The sequence below is a fragment of the Ischnura elegans genome, chromosome X, assembly GCF_921293095.1.
Source record: "Ischnura elegans chromosome X, ioIscEleg1.1, whole genome shotgun sequence".
NCBI classification, from domain to species: domain Eukaryota; kingdom Metazoa; phylum Arthropoda; class Insecta; order Odonata; family Coenagrionidae; genus Ischnura; species Ischnura elegans.
Window position 1 is genome coordinate 69,091,683 of NC_060259.1, and position 22,592 is coordinate 69,114,274.

The window sequence follows — 22,592 nt, forward strand, 5'->3', positions numbered from 1 at the left end:
TAAGGTAAGGATTAGGTAGTTTAGGGAAGAATAGGTAAGGAATGCAGTCAAATATTCTCATATTAACATAATTTGCTTATATTGGTTGAAAAACAAAGGTGGCATAACAGCGTACTACACACCCTATGTTGCCTAGAGCTCTGCCGGACATAAATTTAAATCCTAAATTGACATTGAGTGAGTCTGTATAAGAGCTGAACAGCTGATTAGAGATTTCTCTGTGCTTAGACAATATTTTGACTTCTAACTTCAAGCGACTTGGCTATGAAGATAAAAAGCATAGTATGCGGACATTTTTCTTGTGGTGGAGAAAAAAAAGTGGTCACGGGAAGAAGCAACCTTACAGCCTTTTGGTTATTATATAGCCATTCTATCCACTATACCACCACTTTAAGTACTGAATGATGCGCTCTAATATGGAAAATTTTCCGCCAGTCTATTTCTTATTGTTTCTGATGAATCGCTAACGAGCATAAGAAACGAAACTACAAGTTCTCTCAAGCAATCCAACACAATTATATGCTCAGAATAACAACACCCCCACAACAGCACAGGACGCTTATAATACAAAAGCTCCGCCATTCATTCAAATGCAAACCCTCTTTTAAGCCCATTTATTTAATTACGTAGAACGGCAAGACGAGTAAAACAACTCATAGGTTATATGTATACATCTTAATAACAATTTAACTCTAATTAATTGGGATCAAAATTGAGACCAAAAATACAACATAATAATGATGTAAAGCGGTAGTAAAATTACGAGTCTGCCTCTCGTAAATTCTTCCGCTAAGCCACTAGAGCGATTTCGCCGTCGTCGACAGCGAAATTCGCTCTTGGTGAATGTTTGCGTTCGCCATGTGCTCGACAGACAGAACGAGAATAACTTTTTAGCGGCCAGAGAGACAAGGCGAAGCATTTCTGGCGAAATAGCTAGCGAATGAAAAAGAGAATATGAATTCAGTCACCGTTAACCAACATTTTCGACAAGTCGCGTTGGCTATAGCCAGAAAGAACCAGAATCAGGTCCCAGGAGTATTCAATTGGAATTTTTCAATCACCATTTTGAATCACAATAGCTATTTTATCGTACACCTCTGGTAGGAATAAATATTAACTATTAGCTTAAAAATACTGATTTCACCTCTTTCGGTTATTAAATACTTCTTGCGTTGCTCCGAAATACTCAGCAGCGATTTTATAAGAACTTGTCATTAGGAGTGGGATTGCCATAGATATTTACGTAATTCCTCTAAAGAAACGAACGTCTTTCGGAGGAAAATAAAGATTCCTTTTAATTATTTTGGATATATAATAATCTTGATGCAAAAAAGCAGAAATCTTTTGAAAATAATGATCGACTGAGCAAAAAAGGATCATTATATAGGACTCCCTCATCAGCTTATCCTAAACACGAAAACTGTGTAGATCATCCTGATAATTACGTTTTTAACCTATGCCCACGTTAATCAATAATTAATTCAGTGTATCGAACAGACTTTTCCCTCAACCCTATCACATCTATCGTTAAGGCATAAAATGTTCGGATTTGAGCAATCTTTTATAACAGCGGCAAAAATTTGATATAAACTGCCACTGTGATTTTTCCTTATCTAGTTCAGAATAAGAACATTAAATGTGCGATTTTTCAGTGACAATACAGAGACCGCCCAATAAGTAATCGTTTGATGATCTCAATTGTCTATAATATACCACGAGCTTAAGATAAATCAAGTGGATATCGGCAGTTCACTCATTTTTTAAAACCCAGCATCCCTCGCTTGAAGACTTCATCAACAAGATTCGCCGGGAAAGCACCAAATCCTTCATCCCTCGCTTCATTAAGATACTACTTCCCTCCCTTCAACCACGTGTTCACTGATATTCCTGCATAACTTGACCCATCCAGCACAAATAACTTGTGCGCAACTCAAAGAGCGAATTTCAACACTTGAAACTGAGCACAACAGATTTTCCTTGTTAGCCAGTGGTCAGAGAACTGAACGAACTTTAATACACTGCAGAACTCCTATCAGTAGCTGAACGTCAGTCATCCATAGCAAACGCTTTACCTAATTATTTTGCCGATTTTATTTGTTAAATAAGAAATAGATGCATAGGAATAGCATATTCAATATAAAAAGTAATGAACAAACTGCCATATTAAAATAAAAAATAATTTAGCCATTGAGTATTCAATTCATATTCTGGTCTATAACCTATAAGAACTTTGTTTTTCATAATGAGTAATATTTATTTCTCTGCACTAAGAACGATAAAATATGCCAATCAGTTGAAGATCAAAGCAGAACACAATACAAATCGTCCTAGAAACAATGTTTTAGTGAAATATTATATACCCGAGAGAGGGGCCTCATGGTCACCTCCCCTGATCGTTGGGTTTCATATTGCCTTTAAAACCTTCCATATCCTGTATGAATACAAATGAGCACCTATCTATTCATTTCCAACGCGAAGGATGCAAAATATATCTCAGTGCATAATGCAATGGAACGTTAACATCATCGTAGACTCCCTCGTGCATAATTTCCCGAATCCCGAATTCCAATCCGATTCCATTTCTCTTTTGGAAACATTGAGTATTCTATAAAAATATTGGTCGCGTTGAGCTTGTTTTATTACGTTCTCAGAATGGAGAATGAAACCTGAAACAGGAAAAGGGCAAGCCGTGCTATGAGTCAATTCATTTAGTTTAGTTGCACTGCAGTGTGAGAGGGGACCATTCCAATATGGAAAATGCCCTAAAGAGGATATTCTACGTGACAGGCAATGAATGTAGTCTGGAAAACCTAAATTTAGACCAATCAACCATCGAAAGAAGATGCGAGGCATATGAGAAAAATATTGGAGGTGATTTCGAAAAAGCAATCGAGGAGAGCAGTCTGCTAAGCTGGTCCCCAGCAAGTTGAAAAAATATTTGTTAACAATAACTTTCTTAAAATATTATCTGCGAAAGGTCTCATCCATATATATGGTTCGACAATCGCATGCCTAGCGAATTGAATGTGGCTGCACTTCATACACAATCTCGCCTTCTTGCGACCCGTTGCTAGGGGCTCCAGTCCAACTTGACCGCGCTATCGGAAAACCGATCCGCATAATATTCTGTAAGCCGCCTCAAGGGTGTTGGGCAGGGGGTGAAATTTTTCCCTCATAAAATACGCCATATGTGCACGTCATGGCTTGAAATAAAAGTCCCTTATAATGCTCATATGGGATTTTATATTTGGAGTCGAATCGAAACCGGAGGATTTCTCTTCTGATTCAGACGGTGGAATTTTTGTAGCCTCTCCGCATAAGTTAAAGTATAATACAAGGAGATGCTGTGAACCAGGACGATAACGATAAACTTGGCGCCCCACGGAGAAACATTGATGGTGGTGTCTGAATACTCTGACTCATCGCAATGAGCCATAACGTCGGGCTCAAAGTTGCGTCTTCCACTAACCCTGATACCCAGAGCAGAGCCTCTAGTGTGCTCGCATTTGCATTTTAATTTAAGCCACTAACTGAGCCGCCTATTTTTCGAGAAATAGAGCAAGCAATGACCACTGAACCTGGTTAGAGGCCCGTGGCTCTGAAAAGTGAATACTGTGAACTCTATTTCTTCACTTTGGTAGGAAAACAGCTAAAATTTAAGGGTCACCATTTTTTATATTTGTGATAAATAGACAGTGAGGTAATGACGAGAAATGTATGTCTAATTTAAACATTATAACCTATTTATGCTAAAAAGCACTTAATTATTCTTTAAAGTTTAGAGGAAGGTTTTTGTTTTAACTACAACGTAGGCTGAGCTATATTTTTTTTAAACCGGGATTAAAACTCTTGCTCTTTTAAGTAGTAAAACAATCACACAATCTAATATTTAGTTCGAATGATCGCAATGACAACGTAAGTCTACAATGTTCAACTGAATGCATGTTCGCTTAAAACACCGGTCTTAGTTGCTTTCAGGCGCTGCCTTTGCGGTTGGCACTCGCCACAAATCTTAAAGAACGGCCTTTCACCATTTACATTAGCCACCATGACGCAATACGAGGAATTACTGCAGTAGTGTATCACATTTTTCGGGTCATACTCGCATCACAAGTCACACTACGTTCACAGAATTGCTTCGAAAGTATTTGGAAAGGTTTTCCGTGGCAAAGTAGGTTCGAGATGTGTATCTAAAAAAACCGAACTGGCGATAGTCAAAGCCCTGGAATACACCTGCATGCAGCGCACACGCTATAGATTCGAGATCCTGATTACTCCCTCAAGACTGCACGATATACATATCCCACATGCACTGAATTTTGAATCATATCCACATGTAAATATATAGGTTAGCGCTCAAGACTTTGCGTACTTGCCCAATACGCCACATTTTTTTATTTTTTAGCGAAGAGTGCAAAATATACCTCGGCATTTTCCCTTCCCGAAGTTTTCCGAAGAAAATCAATTCGCACGATGGGATAGAAACCAGTTCCCTCAGGCAACTCCCAGCCCTTCTCGTGTCAAAGACGGCTTCCATGACATTCTACGTCTTTTCCGTCGAATTGGCTCAGTTATTTATGACAAAAAAAGTTTTCCTTTGGGACCGGCATGACTTTCCCCGTTTTAATCTGAAACCATTATTGCTATCGCTGATTTTTCCGACAGTGCATTCACGCCATCCATACTGATTAACTAAAATACTAGATTTTAAACCAACTTGAAGCATTTTAGCTTTAATAGATGTTTCCTCGAATTAAGAAAAAATAAGCCAATTGAGATGAACTATGGAAGAAAACGTAAAATTATCGATGCTAATAGCTGTGGTGGTGGTAGTCCTAGTGGACTTTTAAAGCTACTTATCTCGGATAAAAATCGAATTTGAGCCCTGAAAATTGGCCTGTGTGTTTTTCATTCATCTCTTTTTGATTTTAAATATAGAAACCCAATTTTTTATTTTGATTTTCCCTCCTATTGAATAGCGTGGTCGAAATTTGGAGTCACCAACATAAACATATTCTGAAGCGATAAAGATGGGAGTACGATTTTGGAAGTCACTCTGACTATTTGAAGTCCATGCGGATTAAAATAAATTACAACAATACCTAGAAATATTATATGTCAAGCAAACTCAGCAAGCAATAAAGTTCTCGTAAGTGTCTTCGATGAATCTTTCTCGGGCTCCCGGCCGGGTTAGGCTTTCAATTTTTGATGATCATTCGATGGAATACTTTTTGCACGTTTAGTCATGAGGATGATGGAAATATATAACACACAAACATCGGAAGATATGAAGAGCCCAACCAAGTCGAAAGCTAGAGAAAGTTTGACTGCAGTAGTTCGCACGGACTGAATAAAATATTCCATGAGCTTCTGCTTGATTAAAAGAAAAATTCAATCGATTATCTAGCTACCAATGTATTCAAATATCATTTGCATTAGTATGAACTTTTTAAACTAGGTAAGGGAGGCAAGACTATATACCGTCGTAATAATGACTTTTTATCATGGATAAGTGTCAAACTTGTACAGATTTAATATTTTTACTTGCCCAGAACATTATGCACTCCCTTTTAACCAATTGTGGACAGGAGCTTATACGAAATTAGTTCTTCCATCGCAATTGTCTCGTAAATTCCTCATCTTCAACTAACACTTTATACAATAATAAAAGTATTACCCACAATTTTTCTTAGTAATTTTAGGTTAGGTTAATCTTAGTAATCTTAGCTTGAGGTTTTCGAACTTCTCTGTCTCTTGTCAAGTGCATTATGAGAGTCACTTAGACGACCTCCGTAGCCAGAGGAGGGACATTCCGCGGTCCCAATAAACACCTCGATATTTTCCTTCTTCAATTCACTTTGGTAGAGCAGGCTATAGGAATAGTGGTCAAACTTGGGTGGCACCAAATAATGCCAATACGAAGGTCAATGTGTGAATTTTCTCATCATAATTTGAAGTGCTGGAAAACACGGATGTTTCTACTCCTGTATTGATTCTTTTGGTCTTGTTTTCGACAACCATAACCAAATAGTAAGAGACCGACGCGTCGCGATGCAGTATTCTCCACACAGATGTGTACTCTGGTGAACATGGTTAAATTTTGACACTCATACCTTATGAAATGATAACCAAAACAATATTTGTCCCAGCGATAATATCCATCAGGCCGATCTTTTTAAAACGTGATTGATCCCAAGAATTGATTGTGAAAAATTGAAGGGGTGGACCTTTTGGAGGCCCAAGTGACAGCAGCATGATTCATAGTGCAAACCTTAGGGGGGCGTTATGGATTAAAAACACTGATTCGGATCGAGTCTTCCACAGATGCCGTTTTTGCTGCTAATATTCACAGAAACATGATACCATTTGGAGGCAATGGTTCGTGTCAATTTTACTCAAAGGTTTCATGACTCGCACGAATGAGAGAATATTTTGGTGGCGCCAAGTTTCACACCGTTTTTTTGGCAAATGCTTTCCAACTCTCCCCGATTTGCCATTTTGCAACAATTTAGATATATGCTTAAAGTTCGAAAAAAGGGAAAATAGGATTATATCGGTTAAAAGGAAAGCTAATTTTATTATGCCAGCACAAGAAATTTTCCATAATACACACTTGTAATAAGTGGAATTAATATTGATCAGATCACTGTATGACACAAAATACGGAATGAAATAAACAAAAGATGTAATCATCCACTAGTATTTCTAATAATTTCAGAATGAAACTTCGTTCTCACACATAAAATATGAATTCTAATTTTTATTGTTATCTGCCACAACTGCAGAGAACTGACTTGGCTGCATGTGGACAAAACTCTGAAGTATTTCAAAAGCTCGTTCTTGCCTGCCTTAAACCGATTTCCAATGCGTGGTAAGAGGATAGGCCGATGGCGTCCAGAGAGGCTAAGGCAACGGGAAGTTAATCCGCATAGGGATACCATTATCTCTAACGTCTAAATGGGCCGCAATTACAAATGCACTCGCTGGATATGCAGCGAGCTCTGCTCTGCGAGCAATTTGACAAGAATTTAGCTCATGTGCGATGTCCCAAGGCGGCGCGAAGCCGCGACCGAAGGAAATTTTCAGTTTGTGGGATGGGAGAAACCATGTGTTTCCTTGGCACTTGCAGGATGCATCACATTATAGGGAATATATTAGTATAGGAGGCTCCACTAGGTAGCACTATTATAATGCGAGCGTGGTCCCCGTGCACGAAATCGCACTACAACTTTTGTGAGTAATGGCGCGAGGATAGGTAGGTTTCAGTGCATTTATGTTTGAATTCCCTTCAGAACTTCAATTGAATATACGATTCCACGGTCCTGTGGATACGGAATTCTAATCCAATGCAAAGATTCAAGGATTGGGTCTTGCCTGCGGTACTTTTTTTCAGATTGTTTCTTTCAGATTTTTCTTAAACAGAGGTTTGCATTTCACAATTTGTTTCATGATTTGCACTGAACATTTTAATTCTGTCTGAGAAAATTCTTTTTGTGCACATACGGAATTTTTTTCCCCATTGTTTTACACGGAAGCTTCATTTGAGTTATTTTATTCGTTTATTACCTTATATATTTCAATGCGGTATTGCGAACTGATTCTTACAATTTAAGCCTAGTTTTCCAATCGTTAAAAAAGAACCGTTTGAATTCAGAGAGAACGAGGCGGAAAGGGAATCCTATGCACAATATTTATGCATTAATCCATGGCTGATCGTATTTATTGTTTCCTCTTTGCTTATTATTCGCTGAAAGTTGGCGTTATCAGTATAGCATTTGGAGGAGGCGACCGACAGCTGAGGCTATTAACCCCATGTGGGATGGGAAGGGAGGGAGAGGTGGAGTGAAACCCGGCGTCGGCATTATCCCGCTCTTAACGAATGGCTCCAAGAGGGTCACAGCTTAACGACCCATCCGACAGTCGTACCATCTGATGGACAGTGTTGCGCCTGAAGTGTTTATGCACTATAAAAAAACCATTTCCAACCACTGCTTGACTGACTGATTCATAAAAGCGTTTGTATTCACAAGAGTATTTTCAATATGCCTTAAAATTTCAAGATGATGGCATTAGTTTCAAATTAATAGTGATACACCGCGAAGAAAGACTGACCAAGAAGGAGTGGTACGTCCCCTTAAACTTAGTTATGTAGTTGGTATGTATGAGCCAGCTTACTGCTCGGTGAGTCCCGGGTTCAACTTTACCTGATATTATGGGCACTCCGAAAAAATATTCTTCAAAATCACATTTAAATTTGTCCTTAATATCTATTACAACAATAAATTACTTGTAGTGTAATTTTGAGGAAATATCATATTATTGCTAAAAAAAGGAGGTGGGTATCTATTTCTGCTCATCATCATCATCACTGGTCAACAATCCTAGGATTGGTTTGACGAAGCTCTCCACTCAGTTCTTCTATCAGCTAATTTTTTCACAACTACGCATTTCTTCTCTTTCATATCCTTCTTTACTTGTTCCATATATTTTGTTCGAGGTCTTCCTTCTCCATTCTCGCCTTCCACTTGTCCTTTGACGATTGTCTTCATCAGGCCATCATGTCTCAAGATGTGGCCTATAAGGTTGTTCCGTCTTCTTATTAAGGTTTTCATGAGGCTTCTCTTCTCTCCTACCCTTCTTAGGACTTCCTCGTTACTAACTCGGTCGATCCATTTGATTTTCATCATTCTTCTGTAGCACCACATTTCAAAGGCCTCTATCCTTGCTTTCTCCGCTGCGGTCATTGTCCATGCCTCACTTCCGTATAGGAGCATACTCCAGATGCAGGTTCTTATCAATTGTTTCCTTATTTCCATATTTAAGTTTCCCGCTGTAAGCAGGTCTTTTGGTGGAATGCTCTCTTAGCCTGGGCTATTCTTCTGATGATTTCTTTCTTGCATCTCCCATCACTAGTTATCTCTCTTCCCAAATAACTGAATTCATCCACCTCTATCAGTTTTTGCCTCCCTATTTTAATGTTGGTCTTGACTTCTTCTCTTCTGCTGCATACTAAGACCTTGGTTTTCTTCGTGCTTATTTTCAGTTGATATTTACTCATTACCCTACCCATATTAACCAGAATTTTTTTCAAATCCTTCTCTGTATCTGCTATAACGCCCATGTCATCGGCAAATCTTAGCATATCATAGCAAATTCAACTATAAATTTTGTATACCTTACTCAAACAATTTAATCAGTGAGTATCAGTAAAATGATACCAATATATTGACAAATATTTTAGTAAATTGCAATAAACTCAACTCGGATCACAATGACCCGACGTGATGATTTGCGTAAGTTTTGGGGTGCAACCATTTCAGTGTTAAGAAAATGTAGTCACGTTCACATATTTTAGGACAAAGTTTGAGGGACCACTTCCGCTACTCAGAGAAATATAGTTCTGCTTACTCCTTTTGTCTGAGTGAAAAAGAGTAAAAACTGTGGTAGGTACGCATTAAAAGCACACAAAATAATAATTATTATCAAAACGAATCGGAATGACACAATTGCAATAATGAAGTAGCTTTTCCTTTTGAGTGCATACATATTCACGTGCAAACGAAATACTTACAGTGTGTAGCCAAGGAAGACAATAATAGTAAGTGAAACTAAATTTTCTTGAGAAGCAGAAATGGCGCCTATCACGTTGTCCTAAAGCTTTTGAAAATGACTGCTCACATTGCGATCTACGTGAAACCTATGGAATATGATCAATTATAGAATATTCTTCCATTTCTGAAGGAACATCAAATCATGGTTTTGCTTGTGGTAGCCCACGTCGCTCTAATGCTGGCGCGGTATTTTTCCACCCAAGCCTTCCATTCCTTCGCCCTGGGCACTTGATCCAACTGCAAATATTGCAGCCTAAATTTTGATTCGAAGAAAAATGTTACTGGAGCATGTTTCTCTGTGAAAGCGAGGCTTGGACGTTGATAGCAGCAGAGAAGTCAAGAATGGAAGCATTTAAAACATGGTGCTACCGAAAAATGATGAAAATAAAATATATCGACCGAATAAGTGATGATAATGTACTAAGAAAAGTGGGAGAAAAGTCTTCCAAAAACCTTAAGAAGAAGACGGCACAACTTCTTTTGTCACATTATGAGACATGATGGCCTAATGATAATAATAGTGAACGGACAGGTGAAAGGCATGAAGGGCAAGGGATGGCCCCGAAGGAATAACATAGGACAGGTTATAAAAAATATAAAAGAGAAGAAAGACGTTGCTATAAAAAGGCTAGCAGATAGGAGAGAGGATTGGAGAGTTGCGCCAAACCAATCTTAGGATTGTTAGCCATTGATGAGAGCATTCCGAGACAGAAGACGCAGCCATGTCTTCGTACTGCATCCATGCCTTCATACAAACGGACAATATATTATTCGCGGATTTTTCACGGAGTATTCACGGGAACCCTTCCATTCCTGTCCGATCGCTCGCAAAAAGCCGCCGCCCTTACCCTCTTTGTGTGGAGAAATAGAAGAAAGTGTGCGGGCCAATTGCGACGCAAAACAATAAATTAAATGCAGAGCTATCCTTTCCCACGGATCTCTCCGGGGCGAGGTAGAGGAGGGAGGCATTTTTGTAAAAAATACAGATCGCCATAAGGCGGGCTGAACGTCGAATAAAGAAGAAAACTCTTATTACGGTCAGACTGTACCCATTTCATCAGCGGATTTACGCATATTTCGCTCGTTACATCGGGATTGGGTCGCCCGAATGTAAAAAAATAACGAATAATACACCGGCTCCAAAGTGCGACTCGAAGTCTTTGAAGACGCAGCCCGTGTCATTTTCCGAATTGCTTCGACCTCGGTGCATCGGTACGGGAAAATTCCCTCCTATTGAGACCATCTCGCTGACTAAGTTATTCCAATCGGGGATAGAAGGCGAGGAATTGTCAATTCAAAAATGCCCCCGTCCGACAAAAGGATGCAAAAAGCATAATGAAATGCTTGCGCTACGAGGAAACTGCTTTCCATGACTCAGAAAAAGGCGTGCCGTCTTCTATACTTCCGTCGTGTCCTGACCTTCGGTCAACCTCGCAGTCTTCCCTGGTGGAGAAAAATCATTGAACTTTTCCGACGGACTTGAGCGCTTCCCTAACGAGTGACAGTTTATTGACTAGTGACTCGATGATGAACAGGCCATGGCAATAATAGGAGAATCAAATAATAAGAACTAGAAAAATGAGGTGAAATGAAGGGTGTCGCCTTCCTATCCAAATGAGCCTCACAATAAGGCTGCAACCGAGAGCACGGTCAATGAAATGGCAGGTGGATGATGATTGAGACGTCTCCTCTGCTTTTAAGCTCCGCTCCCCGCTGATAGGTACTAAAGACGCGGATGCTGTGAGTACCAATAAAATTGCCTGACAAGAGTATCGGCAAGGCAGCTCTAACGCTACTTTCCCATCATAAGGGGCTGGGCTCGAATTCCAGCAATGGAAGACTTCTTTCCTAGTATTCCCATTCCGAAGGGTCATATGCATATATCTCCTTGTATTAAGGACTCGAACCAGGCAATTAGATTTCAAAAGCTGTCTTCAAATTTCTCTCTAACTATTTTTCATGTGCGCAATTTTTTCCTACATAAACCCTTCCAAGTACCGTAACCAGCGTGATCAAACTTATCTCGTCGTAACTTCAAATTACGGTTTTATTTTTTTTAACGCCCAATGTTGCTTTAAAGCACATATATTTCAAGGACCTGTAATTCACAGAGGATGCATGATATTAACGCCGGTTTAATATTGCTTGAAAGCTGTATCTTTGGAGTCAATATTTACGTCACAAGGTGATACTTTGAATAAATATCGATTTAATAGGGGATAATGAAAGGAGGTGCGCAGAATGATTGAAAATAATCCCGGACATCCTTGTTGTTGGGAAGATTTTTTTGTAATTGAATATCGTAAGATCATATTTTACGCAATATATAATTAAAGTATATGCTTGAATTTAACTATCACAAAAGATACAGGCTGGTGAAAGGATGTCTATTACCTTTGTGTTGCTTCAAAGCAACAACGGGTTTTCAAGGAACGATGGGTAAATATGGTGAATTTAGGAATTGCAGATTAAAAATTTGGTGACTGTTGGCACATTCTTAATATTAAATCTCATTGAGTAAACGTGAAGTGCAGATGTCTCCAAAATGAGAAAAACATTGCTGACATCCTCGAAGAACTCAGTTATGGCAACATATCTGAGTATAGCAACGGCTCCATCGACTTCACTTGAGGTGATAAGTATTTACATTTTGCGAATAACAACCATCAAAATCCCAATAATCATCATATACATGACAAATTGTATACATTGAGGCCTCTTTTGATTACCATAGTACCAAAATGCAACAAACACCCCCAGAAGAGTGACATTCAATTGATGAGCAAATGATTCCTATCAAGTGGAGGAGCCAATGAAAACAATATATCATAGGCAAGCCTTAAACGTAGGGTTTCTATGTTTTTATGAGATTTGGCCAATAGGGACTCATGTATGACTTTGAAATATGAACCGGGAATGGAACCTGTAAAGACGTACAATTGAAGTTTTCGTGTGAAATTGTAATGGCTTTCACCAATGAGTTGTTGGAGTATCAAATTTTCAAAGCATACTTGGATAATTAGTTTTCCTCCCTTCAACTACCAATAGCTCTAAAGGAAAGAGGAATTTTACCTATGCCTACGCAAAATTCACTGTGATAGAATGTACAATCGTCCTCTGTCCTCAGAGGTTATCCTAAAGTCATCTGGAAGACGAAATTTAAAAACTGGCCAATTTAAAATAATATTAATGTTGTCTTAGTTCGATGGTGTTACAGAAAAGCTTTTATTGATCAATAAATTGTGGCTCAGAACATTTTACTCCTGCATAAGTGCAAATAAAGCACTCGTGCATGTAAAAGGTTTACATTTGGAATAAAAATGTAATACGTATAATCTTCATGATAAATTAATTAACTAGTTATAAAAATAATATATTTAAAGATGTGAATAGGTAACAATCGTTATATCTGGAAATAATGACGTTTGAAGGAGATACTAATGTACATCAGCTAAATCTGAAAAAGTTTCCTAGGGGCCCAATGTTGCTCTGAAGCAACATGCTGTAAAATCTACATGTGTGAAGGAAATTTGAAAAAATTGCATTCGCGTATTCTAATGATTATATTAACGCAACCTAATTACAAAAATAAAAATAAAATTCACGGGAAAATATATTGGATTCTAAAGGGTAAAAAGGCTAAAACATTAAATATTGAATGTTTTCAAGGTGACTGATTTTTTATATAAATCTAGTACATGTTTTATGAATTTTCCCATTCATTTTTTACTGTGTGATATCCAAAGGTAAAACTTAAAAAACTAAAATTCAAAGATTACTTTAATAACCATATTGCAATATTAATTGCAATATTAACAAGTAGCCGTATGGAATATTCATATTATGTGAATGGTTGAATATTACGATGATAAATGAACAAATACTCTAATATTTAACGCCCAGCGATGTTATAAGAGCGAAGTAGACCTATCTTTCTGTGCATAGTCGTCCATGCCGTATTTTTCAAATTGACGAATAGTGCTGCTCACAATAGTACAATTTATATCTAATTCATAACACAAAATGCTTGCTTGTTTTAAATAAAATGGTATGATATACGGCTATCTCGATATTGCAATCTTCACTAAAACGCTTCTCAAGACTTAAGTCAATTCTTAAGAACAAGAGAATTTTTAAACTTAGAAAAAAATCATTTTTTGCGCCAAAAGAAGTTTATCCTATCATTGGGATTCTAAATTTTCTCTCAGGTGCAGTATTATTTTAATTTATAAGAAAAATATAAAGCAAGAAAAATATTTTTCATATTTAAAAGATGAGTGGGAGCGTTAGCAGCAAGGTTCCAACGCGTAAAATGTGTCTGTGACTCTTTACTAAGAATATTTCACAGCACACTCCGCGCAGTACATTTCGTTTGAGCAGTGGTGTTTTTAAATATTTTGTTGTTCTTTTTTTGCTTATAATAGTAAGTGAGCATTGAATGATTGTGTATAATCAATCATTTTTTGGCGTATTTGCAGGAAATTGAAAAATTGAAATGATTTTTTAAAAATTCCGTTTTTAAAATACTAAATACTAGATGAAATGTTCGGGAAATATAGCATAAAGAGCCCAATTTTCCTACTGTTATTCGATGAGGTAATATCAACAGAGCATTTGGGCATACCCAGAAGGGAGAAGGGGGGGGCAACTGCCCCCCTAGAAGCGAAAATAAATTTAGTTCAAAAGAAAAGTTATGAACGAATTTTCATTTGAAGAAAAATGATATTATATGAGTAGGTTAGAAGCCAAGGGGTACAAGTTATTTCTCATTTCTATACAGAGTTAGGTACAGAAATTAGGTATAGAAAACAAACGAGATCAATTAGATATTTAGTAGTGCATTTCATTTTCCACTGGATGTCAGCACAGAACAGAGACTCACTCGTTTCCCTTGGCAACCAGGTTTTTGTGTATTTATTCCAACACTTGACTTTACCTAATTCGGTCGAGAAAAAAATCACTTGTACCCCTTGGCTTTCAATTCACTCATATAAGACATGGAACTAAAATAAAAATCATTATTTTTTCAAGCAAATAATTATAAAAACTAATAAAATGCTGTAGTGAATTCCTTAAAATTTTCGTTTCATTAACCTATTTTGTACAAAAAAGTTACTACTTGAACGACCACAGTTTGTTTTAGTTTACTCCCCCCCCTTAGTAGAGCATACTTATCACTTCTTATTCCCATGACTTCGTAATTTCCTCCACAAAAATCGCCTTCTCGTGAAGGACAGCTCCGAATTTTCTACTTATTTCTCCTACACATGGCCTACGTGCATTTATTTCGGTAAGCTTGCACAACGATTACAGAAAACTATCTCGTTATTGGTGCTTGAGAAATTCTGTGTTTTGAAATTTATTTACAGTCAAACTTGAGTGTTGACATCAAAGGCTATGGGGAAGAGGAAAACATGTTTTTTTTAATTACAAATGACAATTATACAGCCTCAAATGACAAAAAGTGGAGATTTTAGATACACTCTCGACAGACAATAAAACTAAGGGTTCAACTATCTTTTTTTTTACCAAGAATAAAATTATAAGCAATATTTGGGCCAAATTCTCACCAGAGTCAGGTAGATAATATGCATTGGAAGATAGGTTGGCGTAAGTACTTCATTAAAATTAACCAAGCTTTCAGCGATTACTTTTTGGCCCGCTCACTTCGTACCTCACTTCAGATACTCTATATTTATGCCATTTTGACAGAGAGGTTAAAGTACGTTGATTTGAAAAAGCAAAAAAGTTGCTATTCACCATGTAATTTTTATGTCGTTGTGGTATGTGGTAGCTGTGTGGACCAGTATAATTTTTAATCGTGGCCTCGTTTAAGCCACCAGAGCATATAAAATGTGCAAAACTCCAGCAATATAATTCTCAATAGCTGTCAATGAAAAGATCAAACTATAAATTGTCCAAGAGACTTTTTTGATGGGGACTTTATCAGTTGATGCTTGGACTTGAATCAAGAACAGCGATATTTCCAAATGATTATTTAATGTCCGAAGGTCTTCACTGGTTTGGGGTAGTCACCTTGTAGACACAAGCTAAAAGACACGGAAGTCATAATAAATTTTAATGGCAGCGCATTCTGGCGATAATGATACTCTCATAATTAAAACGGTATCCGAAAAAAAAGTGGAAATTGTGGAGCATAAAACGAATAAGATATTTCAATCACTTGCTTTTAAGGCCTCTCCTTCTTGTGGCCTATTTCTCGAAGTTTCCCGAAGTTTATCGCCAAGGACCAAAAAACTGCTCTGCAGCTCAATAGCCCGCTTTCAGACTCTCTTACTTTCTTTCCTGCGGAGGATTTATTCAAGCCCGAAGCACTTCGATAATATGACTTTAAATTTTTATGGATTTGGATCGCTTATTTGCTTAAATGCCCCATAATTTGATCTATTTTAGGCCAGCCGAGATAATATTTGTCCAAATTCCACTAAAATAGCAGAAAATCATAGCACAGGAGTCATATCATGTGAATGCACGATATATGTGGTTATTCCAAATTAAAATGTAATACATGATTTAAAAAACTATTCAAAGATGTTGATTTTGTGTTCGATTTCAGTGTACACGTTTTTTTTTTCTTATTATCCTTGCGGGATGATTTTTATTTCATAATAGTGCAATTTTTTTCCATGTTTTCTGACTCTTTAACCCCTACCAATCAGTACCTAAACTCCTTCCCAATTATCGCACCCAAGTTTTAGAATTCATTACCTCCCTCAATAAAATGCTCCTCCACCCCGGAATCTTTGAAAAGGAAACTGTGTGAATATTTAAATCATTAACACTTGTTTAAAGATGTAAGAATCTTTGTTCTGATTAATTTGCTTTTTTCACCTTTGCATTCAATTATTCTTGTGTTATGTCATGCTTATTACATATTTTTTTATCTTATATATTTATTGCCATACCACCGAAAACCCCGTTATTTAAATCGGGGGTTTCATAGTGTTTTTTCATTATACGTACATTCCCTGGATAAGGAGAACCTACCCAGGCGGGAGTCGAAACCTGGAGCATTGGTTTTGCAGGCGAGAACTTTACCCCGCCGCCACCGAAGCCGGCAATAATTAATTATTTTATATGGAGTAGAATGTTATCTTTACTTACTTTTTTGATCTTATGGGTTTCCCAAAGCATTAATAAAACCATTCATTCAATATTTCACCATGAAATGTGTACAATGGAAGTGAATTTTTGCTACAAATGATATTTCGGCATCCATCTACATCTACACAATACCCCGCAAGCCGCCTAAAAGGCGTGTGGCAGGGGGTGTTGGGACACCAGCCGTTTACAGCTAAAAAAATGAAGTGCTCTAACGAAGTTGGGACTAGCGTTTATTAAAGTCCTTTATGGTTCGGGGGAAAACGAATTCCCATATCTATCCGTTCGGCAAAACATCTCTCTTAATTTATCGCTTCTATCGGACCTGGAAATATAGTGTGGCTCCAATATTATGTTCTCTGTGTCGCTCCTAAAGATATCCATTCTCAATTGTTTAAGCAATCTAATCCTAGCGCACAGCCTCCGAGTCGCCAGCGGCTCCCAGCCTAATTCGCTAAATATCTGGGTAGCACTGTCTGTACGCCCGTAGCAGTTTTTGACGAAATACCAAATTAACGTTTCGCACGTTCGCATGTTAAAAATAACACTGGTGGTAGATGAGTACATTTTATTTTTTAGAGATTTAAGGATGAAACAATCTTCGATATTATTTTTACTGTATAGATAAAGAGATACTGTATAGAACCTTTTTCTCAACTTATACGCAACCAAACTCTACAAATGAGGTATCAAAATCACAGAATTTATCAGAGAACATGCAACGGCATATCTTACTTCCTAAATATTGCTATTGTTTCCTAAAATTGGTTTTTATATAATTGAAAAAAAAAACAAAAATAAAACAAAAAACAAAAAAAAAACAAAAACCGGTAAATATTCCTGACGTTAACGGCGCACAAACTGATACATTTGTTCATTTGCAACAATATCTCGCATTCTTTAAATAACTTTTATCAAAATGCGGCTGATTCCACATTCAAGTCTTCTGTTGATACGTAAGTATGAGTCATCATGTGCGTTTAACAGAGGATAGTGTAATTACTTCCAATGTTGTGTTTAAAGAAGTCCTCTGACCTCAATTTGAACATGAACATACCAATTAAATTTGTACATAAGACCCTGCCTTTTTTCTGCATTTTACAATTAGAAACGCGCCTAACCCTCTGTGGACCTGCATTGAAAAGAGCGGAGGAAGCCCGCTGGGAGCGGGCGCAGCACGCTCGTCTTCTTTACTCTTGCATGGTTTTCGCTTACAAGAAATTCATCTGCGTGTGCGAACTAGGTGTGTGGGCACCTCGGATCTCTCACTTCAAGAAGGTTGTCATGGTAACCAGCTCGTTGGGCGGATCCAGCCACGCCTTCCGCTCCAAATTAGACGACCGACAACCCCTTACGGGATCTACCACTCCAATCCCCACCGTTGAGTGAAGTGAAACCGATTCCCACGGTGGAGGAGAAAAATTTAAATTGAAAAATTTTTCATCATCCGGATCTAGATGTATGCGTAAGATCAGAGGAAATCAGTTAAAAACTCACGCAACTGAGCAGGAAGCTATGCTAAATTAAGCAAGACAAGAGCTTCGGGTGCCGCTTTCTTAGTGAAAACTCCGAGGAGGCGGAATATTAATTGTAAACCTCTCACCTACCAAAAAGTCGTAACAATATCATTTTTATGATCATAAATTTGGAGCTGAAATTCAGAGTCGTGAGGGCGTCGGAGTGGTTTGTTATCTCGTAAGATCTCAGGCAAGACGGCAATACAATTGCCAGTTTCAGAATCATAGAGATCAATAAAAGTTTACCTAAATTTGGATATGATTGCTTTGCGGGGGAACTCCGGTAAAGCTAATGATTGTATTTTCAGCTAGGTGAGCAAACATTACACATGATAGAGTGAGATTTCCTGCACCAAAGCATCCATTCTGAGCCACCTTTTACCCCTGAATCCCCTATATTTATTATTTTAAGAGATTTTTCTATAATAATTTCCCGCCTCTGATCCCGGAAATTTACCTCCAATAGTAAAAACGTCATAGAATAAAAGAGTACTTTACTTCCACACCTATTGGAAAAATATCCGTGCCTTTTAGCAACCTAAGTTTCACGGTAGTGAAAAAAGATAACCATTTCCAATTTTGATCCTACTTATGACATTCCCATTGCATAAAATGTCTGAATGATTAAGCTAAAGGTTTTATGACGATAGAAATCGTAGAGAACAATAAAAAGCGATGAATCATTTCATAGTATCATGCGCGGTAGGAGTATTAGCTACTGAGTTCTTGGGGTTTTAATCCAGAGATCCAACGAAATCATATTGTAATAGAAAGGGCGTGAAATTGAGAATTAATTAAATATTTATTATTCTCTAATCACAAATATCTACCAAGTGTACAGCAAATCACCATTTAAGAAATGCAAAAGTCTGTGAATATGACTTCAGCTCTCCATTACTTATCAGACTAATAATAACAAAAATATACATAACTGGAGAGAGTTTCACGCGTTTTTCAACTCCCTCGGAACCTTCCCTTCTCTCACAAATCTTGCGTATTAAAATTATTTCTGTTAAACGTAATTATGCACAGAATATAATTATATCACCATTGCCTGTGAAACAAATACACTTAAGATGAAATTCGCCATAAAAAATCATATGGTACGGCCGGGATTCAAAACCTCCTCCAGAATAATAAATTCAAAGTGCCGAAAGTATAGTGTTGAGCATTGCTTCCTCTCTTAATGTTTCTTTAACCGTTGAGTATATATATTGTGCGTTCAGTTGCAAGTGTGTGGTTTGAATATTGTCCCAACTTCGCCAGCCTGTCATACGAAGAGCTGCAGTTCTCTCCTAGATATTATCTGTGTTGACGACCTAGATAAAATTACATCCTCTGGTCAAACACTGGATCCGCCACTCTCATGCCACGACCAAGGCTTTGTTACTTACAAAATGTTGATTCCATCATTTACGCCAAAAATTATAACCTTCAGAGACTTCAAAAATTTTGACGAGGAAAAGTTCATCAACGACCTATGCCAGATTAACTGGTCTTCTATCAGCAGACTGATTTCTGTGGACGACAAAGTTAACGAGTTAAACTCCCTACTACTCAACACACTGGACTCGCATGCTCCAACCCGAAGTGTCAGTGTCACCCATCCCCCGACACCATGGTTCACACCGGAAATTGAACTGAGGATAAAAGAAAGAAATATTACTCGAGCAATGTTTCGGCGATATAAAGTTCCGGCTAATCTCACTAGATACAAAATTCTTCGTTACCAAATGAAGAGTATGATACGCAATGGAAAAAAAAATATTTAAAACGCACTCTAGGAAAAAAGAGCGATCCTAAATCTATGTGGAAATCCATCCGTAATCTCGGAATCTTACCTCCTAAAACCAAGAACAACATCTTAAATATCCATCCAGATGTCCACAATAATTAGTTTGTCAAAAGTGAACCGCAAATATCCCTCGAACCTCATATCCCACCTCCAGCAAATCATAATCAGTTCTTCTTCTCACATGTCACATCGCCCTCAGTTTTTAGCGCGTGCAAAAAAATCACTTCCAATGCCAAAGGGCATGATAACATTCCCATTTCTTGCATTAAGAAGGCTCTACCTGTCATTTTGCCCTCGCTCTTAAATATAATAGACGCCTCACTTCAAACGGCACACTATCCTGCGACCTAGAATCACTCCCTATTACACCCAATCGCTAAATGCCCCCAACCCTCTACACCTGGCGACTTCAGGCCGATAGGAATTTTATTAGCTTTTGCCAAGATATTTGAGCGGATTTTATTTCAGCAATTAAGCTCATATATATCCACTGCTAACTTACTAAACCCCTTGCAGTCTGGCTTCCGTGGTCGGCATAGCACCCAAACTGCACTCTTAAAAATTACCGAGGACATTCGTGAGGCAATGGACAAACACCAGGTGACGATCTTAGTTTTATTCGATTTCACCAAGGCTTTCGACTCCGTTTACCATGAATTACTCCTCCGCAAGTTGAGTACCCTAAATTTCTCAAGGAGTGCTGTTGACTGGTTTAGATCTTACCTCAGCGGTCGCACTCAAGCAGTAGTGGTCAGTAGCAACCTAGGGTCAAACTGGATTCCTAATACCGTGGGGATGGTACAAGGATCAGTTCTTAGCCCACTTCTTTTTTTCTCTCTTTATAAACGACCTCCCTGATGTCCTCATGCATTGCGACTATCATCTATACGCCGACGATTTCTAAATTTATCGTCATTCATCGCCGTCCAATATTATAACCTCAATCGCACTTATCAATGAGGATATCGAGAGAATTAACAGTTGGGCGCAGGCCAATCATTTCGTTCTTAATGACAAGAAAACAAAAGCAATAATTATTGGGAGCAACTACTTCTTCTCCCAATTAGACCATGAAAACCTACCAAAAATTAGAATCGGTAGCCACAATATGCCTAATGAGGAAACGGTAAACAACCTCGGAGTTATATTTGATCGAACCCTTAGCTGGAAACCTCAAACTCATCATGCGAGGCGTAAATTTTTGGGATCACTGCATAAACTCTTCAGAGCCAGGGAAATACTTACACCCGACATACGAATTTCTTTAGTAAAAACATTAGTCTTCCCTCACCTGGATTATTGTGCTGTCTTATTCACTAATCTAGACGACGAAAACAATAATAGACTCCAAGTGACCATGAATTCAGCTGTAATATTTATTTAAGATTTTAAAAAATGGGACCATATTAGTAACTCTTACAACCACCTTAACTGGCTTAAGTATAAAGAGCGTCGCACCCTTCTGATAATAACTCTAGCCTTTAGTGTCTTAACGACCGGTTACCCGCCATACCTGTATGAGAAATTCGTTACAAAATCTGAAGAACATAATATACTTACCCGTAATCATACCATTGACCTCCATATTCCAAAACATCACACGCCTAATATGAACAAATCATTCATAGTAACCGCCTCACGAATATGGAACTCTCTCCCAGCCCAAATAAGAAGCAGTACAAATATCAATAGGTTTAAACATAGCACATATGGGTTTCTGAAGAATGCCTCCTTAACCTCAAGTTGAATATCTTTTGTTTATATTCATGTTTAGCCTAGTTCTTATTATTATTGTTATTTTTAATGATACATATGTGAATAAATGGTCAACTAAATTTAGAATTGTGCTAAATCACAGTGTTACCCTAATGTTATGGTTTCTTTTAAAAAATGTTTGTTTGTCATAATTGTCAAAATGTATAGTCACCTTAAATTCTTGTATTTCGTATGTTATATCTAAGTGCGATTGTTTATTTTTTAATTTTTTGAAAATATTGAATTGTTTTTTTTCATGTTCTTGGTGATCTGTACTGATTGCATTGGTCTGTAATTATATTTATATACTTTTTTACTTCTATTTATCTACCAAGATGGAAATGTAGAGAGCTGAACTTTTATTTTCTGGTGGGCCCCAGTGCCTACGAAAATAAACGACATTATTATTATTATTGTTATTATTAAAAGGCAGGGTGGAGAAAGTGTTCGGTGAAATATAAATCAACAGTTAGAGAAAGATATTGTTGACAGAAAAGACGAAGGGATTTATCGAGAAAGCTATTTGAGACAAAGGAAATATGCGCTATATTCTTCCTTGCACCTACCCACGCAAGAATGGAATAAATATTCTAATGGACAGTTACAGTGGCCTAATGGACAGTCACACAGACTTTGGGGGGATAAGAGGATAGATCCCCCTCGAAAGCCTCAGAGAAATTTAAAAATTATTTAAAACTATTTTCTTGTTTTGTCATGTAATAACTGTATCTGCTTAAAGCTTGATCTTTAGTACCAAAATGATGTAAAATGTATTTCCAAGCATGTCATATT